Source organism: Lemur catta, chromosome 26 (assembly GCF_020740605.2).
Source record: "Lemur catta isolate mLemCat1 chromosome 26, mLemCat1.pri, whole genome shotgun sequence".
Taxonomy (NCBI): Eukaryota; Metazoa; Chordata; class Mammalia; order Primates; family Lemuridae; genus Lemur; species Lemur catta.
Window position 1 is genome coordinate 7,869,424 of NC_059153.1, and position 18,336 is coordinate 7,887,759.

Genomic DNA, 18,336 nt, shown 5'->3' on the forward strand with positions numbered 1-18,336 from the left:
GAGGGGCTCTCAGCCAGTCCTCTGTAACTTGAGGTGGTGGCAGATCATACCACATTCTGATCTGCTCTACAGATTCTTCCAAAATTCTTCAAACATCTTTCAATAGCAACCTCCAAATCTGTCAGTTCCTCCAATTAAACAAAAAAACAGCAAGCTCTTCAGGACTCCCTTTGAGTCCTCTATTTTAAGACACTCTTCCAGGTAACTCCCGACACCCTGTGTCCTTCATTCCTATGATTCATCTTTATCAAACTTCTCAGATACTCCAATATTCTGATTTCTTTTCTAAAACGCTTATTCCTATACAACCCAGTGTTGTTTCTCTTCAAACTTGGCGTTCGCCTGCTAATTCCATTCATATCCACTAACACTGAGTTCATCAGCTAATTCCATTCTTATCCTTTTCCGTTGGCTTCACTAGACCCACACCTACTGTCTATTATTAAAACACTCACCTACAGGATGATAAACAAGGAAGAGTACTGGGCTTTCGATTAAGAAACCTGAGTTCTAACACTCACTATCTCCAAATGAGTCACTTTAATCTCTTTGACTTTCAGGTTCTCCACCTGAGCAATTACTAGGGCAGGATGTTAAGCACAGGTGGAATTCCTAGAGAATACTTTGCTTGGTCTCTTAAGATTGCTTAAAATCCTGAAATTCTGTGTGCTTTGGATTTCCTCTATAGGAAAATGTGGAAGACTTAGCTGGCAGAATGGAAAGGAAAAAAAACACAACAAAAGAAATACCAAAAAAGGCAGAGAAGAAAGAAAACAAAATCAAGACAAGATTAGGGAAAAGTCACAGAAGAAGAAAAAAGATGCTAGGAAAAAAGAAAAATCTTCATGAACTAGGCATGTGCAGTAGCTGAGGATAGTCTTACTGTCTACTTACTGGGAAGTCAGTAAGTAGAAAGATCAATCAGAAAAATCCTCTAAATAGACGCTAACTGTAATTAACAAAACATGGCATACCTGTAGACATCCTTCACTTACAGGAAATTAACTCCTTCTAGGACTTGCTTGGTCTTGCTTATGTTAAACCTATGGTCCTGTGGCCACGGCAAAGTGAGATCTGCCCTCAAACTTTTGATGGTGAAAACAATGACCACTGCAATTGTTGAACATATCAGGACAAGCTGTTGACTAACCAGGCTTCTAAGGAACACTTTTGAGGAGAGTTAACGAATAACTAAATCTGACTTTCTGCATCGATCTCAGTTGGACCTGTACCTGGATCCCAGTGCTGCACAGTTCTTTATCATATGCTCAGGGGAAGAAGTAGGGATTTGGGAGCCAGGCAGGTTTATTGTCAAATCATGGGTCAGCTACTTGTTCGCTATGGGATCATGGGACAATTAGTCAACTTCAGAACCACAGTAGCCTAATTCCTAAACAGGAATAGCACAAGTACTTTGCAAGTATTTGTGGAGATTATATGAGATGATCAATGTTAAGTACATGATATGGCATCTAGCTCATAGTAGAACACTCATCAAATATTAGTTTCTTTGCTTTGTATTCCCTTAGTGAACACATAATTTTTAAAAAATATGTAAGATCCTACCTGAACACGGGGTCTCCAGCGATCTCATCCACTACTAAAGAAAAAAGTAAAATATATTTTAAATCAACCATATAAAATTATGGAACATTAAAAGCCTACGATAGCATGCTGGCCTATAATCCCAAGGTAATTAGGAGGCTGAAGTGAGCGTATTGCTTAAGGCTGACACTTTAACCCTGCAGTGCGCTATGATCACATAAAATCATTGGATATGCTAAGATACTGTATTGCTGATCACAAGCTCCTCTTATTCGTTTCTAAGATTTCTGTTCATTTCTTCTGAAACTAAAAACACTGTTCACCTACTAAAGGAGGCTCTTGAAAGAACAAGTCAAAAAGTGCATACAGTTGCCTCCGAAGCATAGGAAGAGTTATGCACTGCTCCAAGACAGATGGTTGTGACCATTAAGGACCACTAGGACCTCCAAGTTATTTCGAGGGTAATGGGGGTTTATCATACAGACAGATAGATAGACAGATATAGATATAGATATAGATAGAAGGTTAAAAGTGTTGTGATCCAAGCCACCAAGTATTCTAGTTAAATCACAGATTACCAACTTCCGAACAAATATAATACCAGGAAAGCATTTCACATGAAAACTATGCCAGATAGAACACATAGTATTTGACAACCCAGAAGACACCTAAAACCTTGGCAGCCCACCATCAGTGACACTGTCATTGTGGTACAGACATTTGCCGTTAGAATCTAAGAGAATACCAGGTACACTTTAGGACAAGTAGCCAACTGTCTTCAAAGGAAATAATAAACACTTGTAAGACATACACATGTTAGTAATATGTTCTCACACTATTTTCTCGTTGGAGATGAAATTAAAAAGAAAGCAGGAAAAGCAGAGATATCAGAAGAAGGCAAATGGAAGGAGAACTGCACTAATGAAGACTTTCAGGTACTGACTTTTCTACTGAAGTCCCCAGAATTCCCCAAGTACTGAGAACCAGTATATTCAGCATATCCCCTTACAGTTGCCTCCATATATTCTTTCAGTTTTCTGCAGTATAGTATTTAAACGATGTCAGTTTCTCCAACTTGCAGGTCTGTAATCCATTGCTGACCAAAATTTGAAACCCAGTCCCAAAATGGCTGTGTTATGATTCCACGTCAGAGGGAGGGTATGTGTGTTTCACAGTGGCTTCCAGTGTTGCTGCCAGGTTTTGTTTCAGAATGCGTGCACAAGAGCTCATCAAAGCCGTGAGTATAAAGCAAGCATTTCCACAACAAGCAGATAAGAGAGACACCACTTCCCCTTACAGGTGATCTTCAGGTTTTAACAATTTTGGAGTAATATTGGCACATTGGACTCACCAGTCTAGACAATTTTCCTGACCCTATGTGGATACCTGCTGCAGTTACAAAACTTTTAGGTAGCATCTTAAAGATGTGTCCTTCCACATCTGGACACCACAAGTACGAGTCACATACAAAGTAGACCTTACAATTTTAAAATTGTTGTTTTGAAAAGGGAACCACCACACATGAGAAAGTTCACTCCAACTCGCTTTAGTAATCTTACTTGTCAGAATTTATAGTCTCCTACTTGAAATTCTCATGTTTTAAAAAATCTTTACAACATAACTTGCTCTGATTCCTCTCCGACATTTCTCTACCCACTGCTCAGTCTTCTTTGCTGACTCCTTTTCTTTTGGGAAACGTGGATGCGCCAAGGGTTTTGGCACTGGCCGCCTTCTCATTCTACATCTTCCCTATCAAGGAGAAGCTCATTCAGATCTATGACTTTGGTAATTACAGTAACAGTATTCCAAGTCTGTGACTCCAACCTCAGGGTCCCATCTCCTGGTAGAAATGCCTATCATCCAATTACCAACTGAAAATATCCCACAGGAATATCCCGTTAAACTCAACATGGATAGAAAACAGTTAATCTTCCCTGTTGACCTGCTGCTCTTCTCTATACACCTGACAGTTTGCTACTCTTTCCTCGTGTCCAATTTAAACGTGACTGCATAACCTGGAAACCTGTGAGTCAGACAGCTGAGATTTCTCTCTGCCCTTAAATTTGAACATTCAGTAACCACTAAATCATATGAACTGTCTTTCTCTTCTAACTCCTCTTTACATGTCTACCACCAAGGTTTTATTTCAAGATTCAGCATGGACTCTTAACTTCTGGCTCTCACAGGGGGAAAAACCCACCAACTATTATCATTACTTCTTAAATCTAAAAAAATAATAAGTAAAAAAAGGAAAAGGCAAGAAAAAGAACAACGTCTTAAAATGAATAAACTGACCTTCCTAACTATTTCCTTCGCTGTGGATGGGTAAACACTAGATTGCTACTAATCCAAGCTTTGTGTGACAAGGAAACTACAACTTTGACTATTGTAAAAGCTTCCTTCTCTTGTCCTCCAGTCTCATTAGATGGTAACCTGCCATCTACCTTCTACATGGGGGGTCAGCAAACTACAGGCCACAGGCCACATCTACCCTGCCACACGGTTATTTAAACCAAGCTTCGTCGGAGCACAGTCATGTCTATTTGCTTACCTCTTATCTATGACTGCTTTCATACTACAATGGCAGGGTTGAATAGATATGACTGAGACCACCTGGCCTAAAAGGTGTACTACCTCAACCCTTTACAGAGAAAGCTTGACCATCCCTGCTTTACACCATAACCACAATGCCCTCATACTCAATTCTAATCCTGTGACTCCCAGGAAAATGGAACTGCTGGAAAACCTTGCAAATCTGACCCATGAGTCTCAGCTTTTGCACTTGCTGTTCTTGGACCTCATGCGCAATCCTGCTAGGTGTTCCTTCTGCCAAGCACCATCTTTCTGCTTCTTTACCTGGCAAACTTCTACTCACTCTGCCTTGCTTACCTTCAATCCTAGTCAATGTCTAAAGAATTAATTCTGCATGATAGACTTAAAGTGTCTGGCACACATTTAACACGATAAGCACAAGGTAAATGATGATTATATTAATAAGCTCCCAGAGGGCATCTGGCACCCAGTAACCACTGAATAAAGTAGTAAATAATATAAGTAACAATAAAAATAAGTTCCTGACTGTATTTGTAAAATGTACGTGTTTAGTTATATCGGAACAATACTTATCACCCAAAAGACATTTCATAGCTATTTGTGAGGTGGGCAAGTGAATACGATGAATAAAAATGGTTTGACAGTCCCGTTGAAGAAACACAGAAGTTAAACAGGAACAGGTCTAGCTTATCACAAGCACCTCAAAGACAAAAACTATGCCTACTCGACCTTTGTCTCCTACTACTTACAATACCTAAATTATGGTATTTCTTTGATGAATATATACTAATTAAAGGTGCCCTCATATACCTCAGATTGTACAAGGATGTAGGTGTCCCACCTAGGTAGCACAGTAGCATTTTTGTTATTGTGAAATACTTCTCTACTTTTATTATTATTGGTTTAGCCCACGGTTGGGCTACTGGAATATTTCTTAGGAAAATCGTTTGGCTAAGGGACACAAAGTCACTGTTATCATGATAATTATCCAGCAGATAGGAGAACACATCTCGTTCTAGTGAAGTAAATACATATCATTTGGTTTTAACCTATGGGGAATGAATTCAATAATAGTGAGACCTTGTTGGTATACGGATTTCTAACATAATCTGTACTTCTCAACAAAGAATTGCTTTTCTGACATCTTCATTCAACAGGTATCTTTATAAAATAATCCACTGGCTTGGTATGGTGGCCCATGATGCTTGTAATCCTAGCACTACAGGAGGCTGAGGCAGGAGGATCCTTGAGGGCAAGAGTTCCAGACCAGTCTGAGCAAGAGTCAGACCCCATCTCTACTAAAAATAGAAAAAATTAGCCAGCAAACTAAAAATAGAATGAAAAAAGTAGTTGGGTGCAGTGGCAAGCACCTGTAGTCCCAGCTACTCAGGAGGCTGAGGCAGGAAGATTGCTTGACGCCAGCAGTTTGAGATTGCTGTGAGCTAGGCTGATGCCATGGCACTCTAGCCTGGGAAACAAAGTGAGTCTTTCTCTCTCTCAAAAAAAGAAAGAAACCATCTCTGCAAAAAAAATTTAAAAATAAGCTGGGCTTGGTCCCATGCACCTGTAGTTCCAGCTACTCGGGAGGCTGAGGCAGGAGGATCATTTGAGCCCTGGAGTCTGAGGTTACAGTGAGCTATGATGATCCTACTGCACTGACTGCACTCTAGGCCCTGCACTCTAGCCTGGTCAACAGAGTGAGTGAGACCTTGTCTCCAAAAATAAATACATAAAATAATATTCTCCTATTAGTATTGCTGCACACTGGCCACAATTTGCAGTTAATATTGTCATTTGTTCATGCTATCACAAAGGTATTTTTGAGTTCTCGGTTTTAACAATAGTTACTTTTCTGTGACACAAATCACTATGTAATACAAATACATAGTCTCCCTTTGACAACAGGTGTTTGAACTGCAGGGGTCCACTTAGATGCAGATTTTCTTCTGCTCTGTCACCCAGACACAGCTGGACCAACCTCTCCTATTCCCCCTCCTCTTTATCAGCCTAGTCAATGTGAAGATAGAGAGGATAAAGACCTTTATGATGATCCACTTCCAGTTCATGAATAGGAAATGTATTTTTTCTTCCTTATGATTTTCTTCATAACAGTGGCTTTTCACTAGCTTACCTAATTGTGAGAATACAATATAGAACACATATGACGTACAACCCATGTGTTAATTGGCTATTTATGTTATCACAAGGCTTCCAGTCCACAGTAGGCTGTAAGTAAACTTTAGCAAAGTAAAATGTTATACACAGATTTTCGGATGAAAGGGGATTGACGTCCCTAACCCTCCCATGGTTCAAGGTCAACTGTAACTACTGTTCACTAAATGCAAACCATTTATTATAAAAATTAAATAGAAGATGCATTTTTATACCAAGTGCAATTCATTATAATGTGACTGGAAACGGAATATACTAACTTAAAAATCTTCTTTCTTATTTAGCCAAAAATATCAAACAGCATTTTAGGGACCAAAATTAAATAAATGATTTCTTTCCAGACAATATTGTTTGAGATAATAAATGACGTACGCCTAACTTAAAGTAACTCCGCATTCTAGACTACTAAAAAACATTCAAGAAGAAATATGCATGCAGTTTACACATTGACCTTTTAAACTCCTCCTTTATACTCAAAACTTCACTATTCCTACTTATGTATCTATTGTACGCCCACCAAAGAGGCAGTCACTGTCAGAAGGCTTACCTGGATTGCTAATTTGAGAAGGATTTTCCAGAATCTTTTCTTCTTTATCTTGTGAAATTTCTTGGGGAATTCTATTTCTAAAAATGTAATGAATAAAATTACTATTTTAATACTGACATGAAAATCATTTACCGAATAAATTAAATTCTGAAGAGTATTTCAGACAATATCAGAGCTATTATAATAACAGATCTTTAATTATCCCATATACCTCAAGTTTGTAAGCTCAACAAACTTCTTATTAAGCTTCTAGTTAAAGAAGAAAAGTAAGGCGAAGTACTCATGAAGGGAGTATAGAGCAGTGAATTAACCAGAGGTCCCTTGACATGATGCACCGTGTCCTGAACTCAGAAGAAGTCCTAGCTCTCTGTAAGCAATGGCTATTTGTTCTTGGACAAGTTGCTTCTCTCAGGCTCATTGCCTTCTAAAACTAAGGATTTTACTGCCTTAGTTCACTGGGTTCTAAAACAACATTTAATGAGAGAACAGTTTTACAAGGCTCAGAAAGATAGGGAATCAATGGAATAATTTGTCCTTGAACTTTATGGCTGAAATGATTTTGGAATCCCAAACAAAACACAATTGTATTTTTCCATAGGTACTAATACTCAAATGATACAGTTTTCAAAAATGTTACTAAGCCCCACCCTTGTTTATTACTTGTTCTACTGTTTGTGGCTTGCAATTCAGGGAATCTCATCGGTTTCATAATTTTAACAAAATTTATCATAAATATTACTTCAGTAAATGGGATAACATAATTGTCCACTGTTACTGAGCTACTTAATCACAGCAAGGGCAGAAAATTAATGGATGTCATAACCTAACTTGGACTACTACTGTTCCTCCCCTACCTGCTCAAACTCTGAATCAGCAGATCTTTGCTAGAATGATGCTTAATCTCCATGCCCGTCTCCAACTGACGTGGAAGGCAAAACCCTATTTTTATTTAAGTTGAACAAAGGCAATGCAAGTTGACATTTTCTCATTTCTGACTACTAACAACATATTTGCACACAACATTCCACACTACTGAGCTCCATTTGCATTTCATAGATCATATTATGGGCCTATCTCTGTACTGAAAGTCCCAACACAATTTTAATATTGGGTGTCACCTGTTTTTGCCTTGACACACACTGTTACCTTGGAGCTAGTCAGCAAATGGGCCAATGATGTTTCAGGGACTGGATAAAACACGGAATGCTTCACCGATGTTCATGTCTACCTTGGGCAGGGACCATGCTAATCTTCTCTGCAGGGTTCCAATTTTAGTGTATATGCTGCCGGAGCAAACACAAAGCCCTACTTTTCTTTGTGGATACTGAAGACTCATGGATGAAGCTTGGCTCTGTTAAATTCAACTATTCTACTTTAGATTCAGAGAATTCTGTTGAATGGCTTTCTTGCTAGGAAGAATCTGAAAATAATTTTAGAACATGACACACACACGCAAGTGGCTTGGGAGGTTTTCATTGCTAACAGTAAACAGGTCACTTGCCAGGCCAACTGTGAGTTGGTGACCACTACTCTGGGGAAGGACAATATGGGAATTTCTACTACCTAAGAAAAGGTGCTACACGGGATAGAAAGGGCCCTCAGGATACAGATGTGGTAGCAAAGAAGTAGGGAAATTCTCATCTCTTCCTGTAACATTATTTGAACCTCTCTGAACTTTAGAACAATCCCAACTACTACTTGCTGTAGAAAAGACAGACAAAGGCCTCAAAGGGTAACTGACCATTACCTTTGAGACCTTGCTCAAAGGTCTAGGCTAAGTCTAGGCTAACATGAGTACTCCACAGACAGTTCTGAGTGTGAAGGAAAGGTCAACTTGCTCTCTATGTGTGTGGCTAAAGCTATGAGGCCCGACTGCCAGAGCAGAGTACTGGTGTTTTGGGAATGATGGCTGAGCAATTAATCATTTGAATGTGATCTAAAAAAAATAACTTTGAAATCTAAGTACGTATCACTATGAAGACTGCGGGATCTGGGTCAGTTAGGGCACCCTGGTAGCAAAGGTCAATCCTTCCCAGACTGCAGGACCAGTCTCAATAGCAACAAGGCAGCACCAGAACCGACAGAATGATTGAAAGGTCCTTTAATTCCCTTCCGTTTTTTAGATTTTACCAAATTGTTTAGAGACATGGTCTCACTCTGTCACCCAAGCTGGGATGCAGTGGCACAACCATAGCTTACTGGTGCTTCAAACTCCTGGGATTAAGTGATCCTCCTGCCTCAGCCCCTTGACTACCTAGGAATGCAGGCAGGCACCACCACCCAATGCCTATTTTTTTTTTTAAGAGATGGGGTCTACCTGTGCCACCCAGGCTGTTCTTGAACACCTAGCCTCAAGTAATCATCCTGCCTAAGCCTCCCAAAGTGCTGGGATTATAGGCGTGAGCCTTCACACCTAGTTTTCCCCTCCTTCTAACCTGTAATTAGAACTGTCTTCCTTGTACTTAGGGAAACCCTTCCTTTCTTGAAAAATTCAAGCAGGAGGGTAGAGGACATAATGCCCAAAGGATTCACAGGCACTCAGATACCCAAGCAGAGAGACTCCTGGAAAAACAGAATCCTGGAAATTGTACTTCTATTTCCCATAGTATTATCTAAACGTCTTCCTTCCTATGGGCTCCCACTTCCAGATCCCTCCCTCTTCTGCAGGGCTCCATGGCAGTCTCCAACCTCTAAATATTCAGCCTAAGAAAGCACAGATTCCTGAAAGGATGGGCCCAAGTGACCAAGAGCAGGAGATCTCTATTTCCCTGCTCCTAGAAAACAAGTGAAAGGGACGCTCAGTCACACTCTCCTAGCAGAGACATGTTACAAACTACCCAACTGAAGCTCCATGAGGGATCTCCCAGCCATTCCCACCCCTGCCTTCCCTACATGTACATGGGAAGGACATCAGTGAATTGGGAAAAGAGGTGGCGGAGACACCGGACCTGGGACACACATCTGTCTTTCAGGAACTTCCAGACCCTAGGAATCGAGGGGCTCTCAGCCAGTCCTCTGTAACTTGAGGTGGTGGCAGATCATACCACATTCTGATCTGCTCTACAGATTCTTCCAAAATTCTTCAAACATCTTTCAATAGCAACCTCCAAATCTGTCAGTTCCTCCAATTAAACAAAAAAACAGCAAGCTCTTCAGGACTCCCTTTGAGTCCTCTATTTTAAGACACTCTTCCAGGTAACTCCCGACACCCTGTGTCCTTCATTCCTATGATTCATCTTTATCAAACTTCTCAGATACTCCAATATTCTGATTTCTTTTCTAAAACGCTTATTCCTATACAACCCAGTGTTGTTTCTCTTCAAACTTGGCGTTCGCCTGCTAATTCCATTCATATCCACTAACACTGAGTTCATCAGCTAATTCCATTCTTATCCTTTTCCGTTGGCTTCACTAGACCCACACCTACTGTCTATTATTAAAACACTCACCTACAGGATGATAAACAAGGAAGAGTACTGGGCTTTCGATTAAGAAACCTGAGTTCTAACACTCACTATCTCCAAATGAGTCACTTTAATCTCTTTGACTTTCAGGTTCTCCACCTGAGCAATTACTAGGGCAGGATGTTAAGCACAGGTGGAATTCCTAGAGAATACTTTGCTTGGTCTCTTAAGATTGCTTAAAATCCTGAAATTCTGTGTGCTTTGGATTTCCTCTATAGGAAAATGTGGAAGACTTAGCTGGCAGAATGGAAAGGAAAAAAAACACAACAAAAGAAATACCAAAAAAGGCAGAGAAGAAAGAAAACAAAATCAAGACAAGATTAGGGAAAAGTCACAGAAGAAGAAAAAAGATGCTAGGAAAAAAGAAAAATCTTCATGAACTAGGCATGTGCAGTAGCTGAGGATAGTCTTACTGTCTACTTACTGGGAAGTCAGTAAGTAGAAAGATCAATCAGAAAAATCCTCTAAATAGACGCTAACTGTAATTAACAAAACATGGCATACCTGTAGACATCCTTCACTTACAGGAAATTAACTCCTTCTAGGACTTGCTTGGTCTTGCTTATGTTAAACCTATGGTCCTGTGGCCATGGCAAAGTGAGATCTGCCCTCAAACTTTTGATGGTGAAAACAATGACCACTGCAATTGTTGAACATATCAGGACAAGCTGTTGACTAACCAGGCTTCTAAGGAACACTTTTGAGGAGAGTTAACGAATAACTAAATCTGACTTTCTGCATCGATCTCAGTTGGACCTGTACCTGGATCCCAGTGCTGCACAGTTCTTTATCATATGCTCAGGGGAAGAAGTAGGGATTTGGGAGCCAGGCAGGTTTATTGTCAAATCATGGGTCAGCTACTTGTTCGCTATGGGATCATGGGACAATTAGTCAACTTCAGAACCACAGTAGCCTAATTCCTAAACAGGAATAGCACAAGTACTTTGCAAGTATTTGTGGAGATTATATGAGATGATCAATGTTAAGTACATGATATGGCATCTAGCTCATAGTAGAACACTCATCAAATATTAGTTTCTTTGCTTTGTATTCCCTTAGTGAACACATAATTTTTAAAAAATATGTAAGATCCTACCTGAACACGGGGTCTCCAGCAATCTCATCCACTACTAAAGAAAAAAGTAAAATATATTTTAAATCAACCATATAAAATTATGGAACATTAAAAGCCTACGATAGCATGCTGGCCTATAATCCCAAGGTAATTAGGAGGCTGAAGTGAGCGTATTGCTTAAGGCTGACACTTTAACCCTGCAGTGCGCTATGATCACATAAAATCATTGGATATGCTAAGATACTGTATTGCTGATCACAAGCTCCTCTTATTCGTTTCTAAGATTTCTGTTCATTTCTTCTGAAACTAAAAACACTGTTCACCTACTAAAGGAGGCTCTTGAAAGAACAAGTCAAAAAGTGCATACAGTTGCCTCCGAAGCATAGGAAGAGTTATGCACTGCTCCAAGACAGATGGTTGTGACCATTAAGGACCACTAGGACCTCCAAGTTATTTCGAGGGTAATGGGGGTTTATCATACAGACAGATAGATAGACAGATATAGATATAGATATAGATAGAAGGTTAAAAGTGTTGTGATCCAAGCCACCAAGTATTCTAGTTAAATCACAGATTAGCAACTTCTGAACAAATATAATACCAGGAAAGCATTTCACATGAAAACTATGCCAGATAGAACACATAGTATTTGACAACCCAGAAGACACCTAAAATCTTGGCAGCCCACCATCAGTGACACTGTCATTGTGGTACAGACATTTGCCGTTAGAATCTAAGAGAATACCAGGTACACTTTAGGACAAGTAGCCAACTGTCTTCAAAGGAAATAATAAACACTTGTAAGACATACACATGTTAGTAATATGTTCTCACACTATTTTCTCGTTGGAGATGAAATTAAAAAGAAAGCAGGAAAAGCAGAGATATCAGAAGAAGGCAAATGGAAGGAGAACTGCACTAATGAAGACTTTCAGGTACTGACTTTTCTACTGAAGTCCCCAGAATTCCCCAAGTACTGAGAACCAGTATATTCAGCATATCCCCTTACAGTTTCCTCCATATATTCTTTCAGTTTTCTGCAGTATAGTATTTAAACGATGTCAGTTTCTCCAACTTGCAGGTCTGTAATCCATTGCTGACCAAAATTTGAAACCCAGTCCCAAAATGGCTGTGTTATGATTCCACGTCAGAGGGAGGGTATGTGTGTTCCACAGTGGCTTCCAGTGTTGCTGCCAGGTTTTGTTTCAGAATGCGTGCACAAGAGCTCATCAAAGCCGTGAGTATAAAGCAAGCATTTCCACAACAAGCAGATAAGAGAGACACCACTTCCCCTTACAGGTGATCTTCAGGTTTTAACAATTTTGGAGTAATATTGGCACATTGGACTCACCAGTCTAGACAATTTTCCTGACCCTATGTGGATACCTGCTGCAGTTACAAAACTTTTAGGTAGCATCTTAAAGATGTGTCCTTCCACATCTGGACACCACAAGTACGAGTCACATACAAAGTAGACCTTACAATTTTAAAATTGTTGTTTTGAAAAGGGAACCACCACACATGAGAAAGTTCACTCCAACTCGCTTTAGTAATCTTACTTGTCAGAATTTATAGTCTCCTACTTGAAATTCTCATGTTTTAAAAAATCTTTACAACATAACTTGCTCTGATTCCTCTCCGACATTTCTCTACCCACTGCTCAGTCTTCTTTGTTGACTCCTTTTCCTTTGGGAAACGTGGATGCGCCAAGGGTTTTGGCACTGGCCGCCTTCTCATTCTACATCTTCCCTATCAAGGAGAAGCTCATTCAGATCTATGACTTTGGTAATTACAGTAACAGTATTCCAAGTCTGTGACAACAATCTCAGGGTCCCATCTCCTGGTAGAAATGCCTGTCATCCAATTACCAACTGAAAATATCCCACATGAATATCCCGTTAAACTCAACATGGATAGAAAACAGTTAATCTTCCCTGTTGACCTGCTGCTCTTCTCTATACACCTGACAGTTTGCTACTCTTTCCTCGTGTCCAATTTAAACGTGACTGCATCACCTGGAAACCTGTGAGTCAGACAGCTGAGATTTCTCTCTGCCCTTAAATTTGAACATTCAGTAACCACTAAATCATATGAACTGTCTTTCTCTTCTAACTCCTCGTTACATGTCTACCACCAAGGTTTTATTTCAAGATTCAGCATGGACTCTTAACTTCTGGCTCTCACAGGGGGAAAAACCCACCAACTATTATCATTACTTCTTAAATTTAAAAAAATAATAAGTAAAAAAAGGAAAAGGCAAGAAAAAGAACAACATCTTAAAATGAATAAACTGACCTTCCTAACTATTTCCTTCGCTGTGGATGGGTAACCACTAGATTGCTACTAATCCAAGCTTTGTGTGACAAGGAAACTACAACTTTGACTATTGTAAAAGCTTCCTTCTCTTGTCCTCCAGTCTCATTAGATGGTAACCTGCCATCTACCTTCTACATGGGGGGTCAGCAAACTACAGGCCACAGGCCACATCTACCCTGCCACACGGTTATTTAAACCAAGCTTCGTCGGAGCACAGTCATGTCTATTTGCTTACCTCTTATCTATGACTGCTTTCATACTACAATGGCAGGGTTGAATAGATATGACTGAGACCACCTGGCCTAAAAGGTGTACTACCTCAACCCTTTACAGAGAAAGCTTGACCATCCCTGCTTTACACCATAACCACAATGCCCTCATACTCAATTCTAATCCTGTGACTCCCAGGAAAATGGAACTGCTGGAAAACCTTGCAAATCTGACCCATGAGTCTCAGCTTTTGCACTTGCTGTTCTTGGACCTCATGTGCAATCCTGCTAGGTGTTCCTTCTGCCAAGCACCATCTTTCTGCCTCTTTACCTGGCAAACTTCTACTCACTCTGCCTTGCTTACCTTCAATCCTAGTCAATGTCTAAAGAATTAATTCTGCATGATAGACTTAAAGTGTCTGGCACACATTTAACACGATAAGCACAAGGTAAATGATGATTATATTAATAAGCTCCCAGAGGGCATCTGGCACCCAGTAACCACTGAATAAAGTAGTAAATAATATAAGTAACAATAAAAATAAGTTCCTGACTGTATTTGTAAAATGTACGTGTTTAGTTACATCGGAACAATACTTATCACCCAAAAGACATTTCATAGCTATTTGTGAGGTGGGCAAGTGAATACGATGAATAAAAATGGTTTGACAGTCCCGTTGAAGAAACACAGAAGTTAAACAGGAACAGGTCTAGCTTATCACAAGCACCTCAAAGACAAAAACTATGCCTACTCGACCTTTGTCTCCTACTACTTACAATACCTAAATTATGGAATTTCTTTGATGAATATATACTACATTAAAGGTGCCCTCATATACCTCAGATTGTACAAGGATGTAGGTGTCCCACGTAGGTAGCACAGTAGCATTTTTGTTATTGTGAAATACTTCTCTACTTTTATTATTATTGGTTTAGCCCACGGTTGGGCTACTGGAATATTTCTTAGGAAAATCATTTGGCTAAGGGACACAAAGTCACTGTTATCATGACAATTATCCAGCAGATAGGAGAACACATCTCGTTCTAGTGAAGTAAATATATATCATTTGGTTTTAACCTATGGGGAATGAATTCAATAATAGTGAGACCTTGTTGGTATACGGATTTCTAACATAATCTGTACTTCTCAACAAAGAATTGCTTTTCTGACATCTTCATTCAACAGGTATCTTTATAAAATAATCCACTGGCTTGGTATGGTGGCCCATGATGCTTGTAATCCTAGCACTATAGGAGGCTGAGGCAGGAGGATCCTTGAGGGCAAGAGTTCCAGACCAGTCTGAGCAAGAGTCAGACCCCATCTCTACTAAAAATAGAAAAAATTAGCCAGCAAACTAAAAATAGAATGAAAAAAGTAGTTGGGTGCAGTGGCAAGCACCTGTAGTCCCAGCTACTCAGGAGGCTGAGGCAGGAAGATTGCTTGAGGCCAGCAGTTTGAGATTGCTGTGAGCTAGGCTGATGCCATGGCACTCTAGCCTGGGAAACAAAGTGAGTCTCTCTCTCTCTCAAAAAAAGAAAGAAACCATCTCTGCAAAAAAAATTTAAAAATAAGCTGGGCTTGGTGCCATGCACCTGTAGTTCCAGCTACTCGGGAGGCTGAGGCAGGAGGATCATTTGAGCCCTGGAGTCTGAGGTTACAGTGAGCTATGATGATCCTACTGCACTGACTGCACTCTAGGCCCTGCACTCTAGCCTGGGCAACAGAGTGAGTGAGACCTTGTCTCCAAAAATAAATACATAAAATAATATTCTCCTATTAGTATTGCTGCACACTGGCCACAATTTGCAGTTAATATTGTCATTTGTTCATGCTATCACAAAGGTATTTTTGAGTTCTCGGTTTTAAAAATAGTTACTTTTCTGTGACACAAATCACTATGTAATACAAATACATAGTCTCCCTTTGACAACAGGTGTTTGAACTGCAGGGGTCCACTTAGATGCAGATTTTCTTCTGCTCTGTCACCCAGACACAGCTGGACCAACCTCTCCTATTCCCCCTCCTCTTTATCAGCCTAGTCAATGTGAAGATAAAGAGGATAAAGACCTTTATGATGATCCACTTCCAGTTCATGAATAGGAAATGTATTTTTTCTTCCTTATGATTTTCTTCATAACAGTGGCTTTTCACTAGCTTACCTAATTGTGAGAATACAATATAGAACACATATGACATACAACCCATGTGTTAATTGGCTATTTATGTTATCACAAGGCTTCCAGTCCACAGTAGGCTGTAAGTAAAGTTTTGCAAAGTAAAATGTTATACACAGATTTTCGGATGAAAGGGGATTGACGTCCCTAACCCTCCCATGGTTCAAGGTCAACTGTAACTACTGTTCACTAAATGCAAACCATTTATTATAAAAATTAAATAGAAGATGCATTTTTATACCAAGTGCAATTCATTATAATGTGACTGGAAACGGAATATACTAACTTAAAAATCTTCTTTCTTATTTAGCCAAAAATATCAAACAGCATTTTAGGGACCAAAATTAAATAAATGATTTCTTTCCAGACAATATTGTTTGAGATAATAAATGACGTACGCCTAACTTAAAGTAACTCCGCATTCCAGACTACTAAAAAACATTCAAGAAGAAATATGCATGCAGTTTACACATTGACCTTTTAAACTCCTCCTTTATACTCAAAACTTCACTATTCCTACTTATGTATCTATTGTACGCCCACCAAAGAGGCAGTCACTGTCAGAAGGCTTACCTGGATTGCTAATTTGAGAAGGATTTTCCAGAATCTTTTCTTCTTTATCTTGTGAAATTTCTTGGGGAATTCTATTTCTAAAAATGTAATGAATAAAATTACTATTTTAATACTGACATGAAAATCATTTACCGAATAAATTAAATTCTGAAGAGTATTTCAGACAATATCAGAGCTATTATAATAACAGATCTTTAATTATCCCATATACCTCAAGTTTGTAAGCTCAACAAACTTCTTATTAAGCTTCTAGTTAAAGAAGAAAAGTAAGGCGAAGTACTCATGAAGGGAGTATAGAGCAGTGAATTAACCAGAGGTCCCTTGACATGATGCACCGTGTCCTGAACTCAGAAGAAGTCCTAGCTCTCTGTAAGCAATGGCTATTTGTTCTTGGACAAGTTGCTTCTCTCAGGCTCATTGCCTTCTAAAACTAAGGATTTTACTGCCTTAGTTCACTGGGTTCTAAAACAACATTTAATGAGAGAACAGTTTTACAAGGCTCAGAAAGATAGGGAATCAATGGAATAATTTGTCCTTGAACTTTATGGCTGAAATGATTTTGGAATCCCAAACAAAACACAATTGTATTTTTCCATAGGTACTAATACTCAAATGATACAGTTTTCAAAAATGTTACTAAGCCCCACCCTTGTTTATTACTTGTTCTACTGTTTGTGGCTTGCAATTCAGGGAATCTCATCGGTTTCATAATTTTAACAAAATTTATTATAAATATTACTTCAGTAAATGGGATAACATAATTGTCCACTGTTACTGAGCTACTTAATCACAGCAAGGGCAGAAAATTAATGGATGTCATAACCTAACTTGGACTACTACTGTTCCTCCCCTACCTGCTCAAACTCTGAATCAGCAGATCTTTGCTAGAATGATGCTTAATCTCCATGCCCGTCTCCAACTGACGTGGAAGGCAAAACCCTATTTTTATTTAAGTTGAACAAAGGCAATGCAAGTTGACATTTTCTCATTTCTGACTACTAACAACATATTTGCACACAACATTCCACACTACTGAGCTCCATTTGCATTTCATAGATCATATTATGGGCCTATCTCTGTACTGAAAGTCCCAACACAATTTTAATATTGGGTGTCACCTGTTTTTGCCTTGACACACACTGTTACCTTGGAGCTAGTCAGCAAATGGGCCAATGATGTTTCAGGGACTGGATAAAACACGGAATGCTTCACCGATGTTCATGTCTACCTTGGGCAGGGACCATGCTAATCTTCTCTGCAGGGTTCCAATTTTAGTGTATATGCTGCCGGAGCAAACACAAAGCCCTACTTTTCTTTGTGGATACTGAAGACTCATGGATGAAGCTTGGCTCTGTTAAATTCAACTATTCTACTTTAGATTCAGAGAATTCTGTTGAATGGCTTTCTTGCTAGGAAGAATCTGAAAATAATTTTAGAACATGACACACACACGCAAGTGGCTTGGGAGGTTTTCATTGCTAACAGTAAACAGGTCACTTGCCAGGCCAACTGTGAGTTGGTGACCACTACTCTGGGGAAGGACAATATGGGAACTTCTACTACCTAAGAAAAGGTGCTACATGGGATAGAAAGGGCCCTCAGGATACAGATGTGGTAGCAAAGAAGTAGGGAAATTCTCATCTCTTCCTGTAACATTATTTGAACTTCTCTGAACTTTAGAACAATCCCAACTACTACTTGCTGTAG

General features: G+C 39.4%; 2 non-coding genes across 2 annotated transcripts; both read right to left on the reverse strand.

The window, feature by feature from the left end:
• Positions 1-8,009: 8,009 nt before the first annotated feature.
• On the reverse strand, positions 8,010-8,116 carry LOC123627781. The gene has a single exon (XR_006731491.1). It is a non-coding gene; the product is annotated as a U6 spliceosomal RNA (small nuclear RNA).
• A 9,705-nt stretch (positions 8,117-17,821) lies between these two features.
• LOC123627783 lies at positions 17,822-17,928 on the reverse strand. Its single transcript, XR_006731492.1, has one exon. It is a non-coding gene; the product is annotated as a U6 spliceosomal RNA (small nuclear RNA).
• Between the last annotated feature and the right edge of the window lie 408 nt (positions 17,929-18,336).